This window comes from Dreissena polymorpha, chromosome 6 (genome assembly GCF_020536995.1).
Source record: "Dreissena polymorpha isolate Duluth1 chromosome 6, UMN_Dpol_1.0, whole genome shotgun sequence".
Taxonomy (NCBI): Eukaryota; Metazoa; Mollusca; class Bivalvia; order Myida; family Dreissenidae; genus Dreissena; species Dreissena polymorpha.
The window spans coordinates 107,803,590-107,807,948 of NC_068360.1; the positions used below are offsets into that span (position 1 = coordinate 107,803,590).

The 4,359-nt window shown below is 35.5% G+C and overlaps 1 non-coding gene across 1 annotated transcript; it reads right to left on the reverse strand.

Annotated features, from left to right (window-relative positions):
- Positions 1 to 1,069: 1,069 nt before the first annotated feature.
- LOC127836737 (U4 spliceosomal RNA) lies at positions 1,070 to 1,209 on the reverse strand. Its single transcript, XR_008028914.1, has one exon. It is a non-coding gene; the product is annotated as a U4 spliceosomal RNA (small nuclear RNA).
- Between the last annotated feature and the right edge of the window lie 3,150 nt (positions 1,210 to 4,359).

Genomic DNA, 4,359 nt, shown 5'->3' on the forward strand with positions numbered 1-4,359 from the left:
CTGCATTATCCGGTGCCATCAATCAACATATACACTACTTGTTTTTTTACAAACTATTATTTCACATGAATGATGTGGCCTTATTTCACCAGGAAATTAGCTAAGACGTTTGAATTTCGTTGTTTATTTTGACAAATATCTGCAATTTACTTCCGTATCATCAGGTTTTATGCATAAAATGTAGATTCCCACTGCAAATTTGACGTTTTTGTTATTGAGCATGAGTATGAAATTTACTGAATGAATGACTTAGTTGTTCAGTGGAATATTGGTTTTGTGCAAAAATGCCAAATTTAAGATAAGAATATTGAAAATAAAATAACACACTTAACTACAAGCAGTCAATATTTTCTAAAATGATCCGGTGCCGTTTCGCGTAATAGCTGGAAACGGACAAAAGTTTCAGGTATTATCCGTTTTGGTTAGGAACCGTGTAATCGTAGAACATCATTGCATTTGGTATTAGAATCAAATCTGAATGCAATGCTATTTCATTTTGCTGCAGCTCAGCATCAGACAGTGGTTGTAAGATGTGCTCCAGATATTGTGCAAGTCTGTTAATTAACAGAGGTTTCTAAAAAAAGCCCAGCCTTGACTCTGTAATACTAAGCAGATATAAGACGATGTATGAGATAAAGAGCTTTTTTAATGCAAAACTAAGTATGTATACATATTAAATGTGTTGAACAACCTTGAAAATACAATTTGAGCACTAACAATTATTATGACAAATACTTTTGTGTCATTGTCATTTGGTTTGGCTAGCTGCAAATTTGCATTTAAGGAGCTCCGCAAAATTTCAGCATTTCTTGAGCAGGAAAAATGTTTACCAAACTACACGCTTTTTGAAAAGAGGCGAACTTTTGATTGGTGATGTTAATTATCAATGCAATAAAGCAAATACAAGGTTTTATTTATATTTGAAAAGCAAAAGCCACACATTAACATCAAGATTTTTATCTGACTAATTAAAATCAAAGGATATAGTGTTAAAGAACAAATAAATACTGAATGTGAACTCCTCTCAGTTTCCAACGTTACGAATCGATAAGTGATTCCTTTTATGGTGTCCCCGTAATGACGTTCATAAATTGCGCTTGCCGCCCATATTTCAGGGCGTCGGCGCGGGGTATTGGGTATAGTTTTCAACTAGCAATAACCACGCCTCGGATTAACCTCATCAGCTATATACCGCCACTGCGGAAAGCTAACACCGTACCTGTTTAAAAGGAAATTTTATTATTGCAGTAATTCTTTCAATTTATTCAAATGTTAAGTTTTAAACTTTTATTTTTAGAACGAAATTATTAATAACATTTTACAGTATTTAGTATAAGTCGTTTGAGGAAGTATTTAAAATTGTTTCTACCAATAAATTACACCTTGAGTGGAAGGGACATCATTTAAGCCACGTTTAAGTTCAACTAGGCTATATTGGATGCAGGATAAAAAATCAAGATGTGAAAATTTACCTTTGTTTATTCTTATTGATGATCATCACATCAGAAAGTTTTCAACAACAGTTCCAAATATAGTATAAGAAATAAGGCCGCCTTCTTGCATTGCTAATTTCAAAATAAATAATTAATGGCAAAGGTAAAAACTACGCCGACTAATTTATCACACTGCTACACAGCTGGGTGTTTTATTTTAATAAGTAAAGTTGTTATCGATGGTCCCAATTCAAAATGCCGAACCTACATTTTTTGGCATTTCGCGATTTTGATACTGTGCAAAGCGGGATATCAATGCGCATATACCCCCAAAATAACGATTTAGTTAACCAAACGCAACAGGTCAAAAAAGTCATGTGATGTAATGACGAACAGCAATTGATTGAAGTCAAAATGAAGAAACTGAAAAAATGGTAACTTCGGCATTTTGCGCGCTTATTAATATAGTAAAGTATCAATATAGCAATGTATTTTTAAGGTAAATTGACATAACGATAACTTTTGCTTATAGAATAATTCAATGATGTACATTTTATAGAATTGATGAACGCAAAAAGAGATCAAAATAATATAAAATGTTGAGGCCTTAACTTAGTAACTTGTGGTCACAACTAATAGCTTGTTCCTACAACTTATTAATTAGAGGTCTCAACATAGTAAGTTGTTTCTTCAACTTAATAACTTCAGTCCGCAAGTTACTAAGTTGAGACCACAACTAATTAAGTTGTGGGAACAACTTGCTAAGGTTGGTCCACAACATAGTTCAAACAATCAGATAGGCCGTTTTCGACGGTCACTGGGATTGAATCACGGTATGAACATTAGTTGTTAAAGCTAACAAGGAGTTTTCGACGGCACGAGCACTAGCCCTGAAAGCTTTGGGTCTCTAGATCGAGCCTTGGTTTGAGGACCTACCCTATAAGCGACGGCAATCGTTCATTACATTTTTATTTAATAAAAAGATGTTAATAGAACAATATATGACGCTCGAACAATATATGACGCTTGGTGAGAATTTGCACCAACAGTGACATGTCCCTGGTTCGAGCCCCAGTCTGAGTACTAGCCCTGAAAGCTATGGATCACGGGTTCAAGCCAGTGTATTACCACTTTCTCAGTAAGGGAAGGATCCCGGTTGCGAACATCAGTCTGAGCGTTCGCAACGAAAGCTACGGGTTTACACAGTGACTCAAACCAAACAGCCGTCGCGAACATACCATACTGAGCACTCGCCTTTATAGCGACCGGTTGCCGAAATGAGCACTAGCTCCGTAAGCAACATTTCCTGGTTTCGAGTCCCGGAATTAGAGCTCGCCCTGCAAGCGATGGGTGTTTGATTTCGAGCGCCGTTCTGAGCACTAGCTCTGTAAGCTATAAATCCGGCATTTTTCTGGTCCGGCGCTAAGACTAGGACTTGGATCAGGGTTCTTTCGCTTAAATGGTAAGTACTTAAACCGTGCCACCGTATAAAACAGAAGAACACGCATTGCTTTTCTTTATCTAATGGAAGACAGTGGAATCATTTATTCTATTGAAACAAAATTAGTTACAATAAGCTGTCCAATTTGCCGAAACAGCACATACATGCAAGTCTAAATAACGAAGATACATTTTACAGCAAATTTATTAACATCACGTCAAATTAATTCCATACGAACATGCTCCATCATGAGACACTTTTAAATATGTTAAAAATAATATTTATTTGACTTTGTGAAAGAAATGATTAACAAATAAACGTTTCCTAAAAACTGGTGTTTTTGTAAATTCGGCATTTTGAATTGGGACCATCGTTATGTTCTTTGTTTTTTTTAAAGGTTCTATATGGGTTAGCTTGCTTTGAGCAACCACCACCCCATATTGAGACTATAAAGGACTTCTTCTTTCCGTATCATATACATAGTAACTCACGTTAACATCTGGATGTATCAGCAGGATAAATAAGTGATGTCGTTACAACAATTATTTGGCTGTTTGTATTGTTTATCGACTGTCGTTTTTAGCTCAGTATATGATGTATCGTATTAATGGCATTTACCAATGCGGCTGTAATGGAGTTAGTATTGTTTGAAAAATGAATTGATTTGCAAATGGCATTACAAATTACATATAACGTGTGCTGCAAAATGTATTAACATAAAACTATACAGTCATTCACCAAATAACAGCTTTAGTGATGATTGTGATTTCGTATCTCATGTTATGATAATTATTTCAGAAAGCAGCTCAGTACCCCATTCGTTAACCAAGATTCGATATATTCATCCGGTTATAGTTATTCTGATTACAAAGTGTAACCGTCCTTTACCATTTGTCTATGTCATGCACGTTCGGTTACAGTAGCTAACTTATCAAATTGATCCCTGATCTTTTGGGGACATCCACATGTTCTACGCGAATTTATTAACAAGAATAATTACAAAAAAAGCCAGCGTTGTCAGTTCATATTTATTATAATATTTTAATGTGATACCTTACGTAAACACATTTTATATTCTATATTTGAACAATAGAAAACATATGAGGGGAACAATACAAACATATAAATGGAATTAAACGGCCAAATGGCGGAATATAATTTACACAAGACTAGCACTAGAGTAAATAAACCTCAGCAACAGACTAGCACTATAACTGAGGCTTGTCGAGGAGGCGACCGGAAGTACTGCCCTAAAGATAGCCCAACCCCAGTTGCACTTTTGATATTTCGCAAGAGCTCCGCAACGTGCTCATATCTATTTATGCAATTCCTATTTCAACGAACACCGGCTGGTTCGGAAATAGATAAAATAAATTATCGGTACGCCGTACCGCGCAACATATTGTACATGCTTTGATTTGTAAATTCTGTAACACAGTACAACTATGATTTGTATACCTCTCTTCTATTCTTTATCCTTAAATG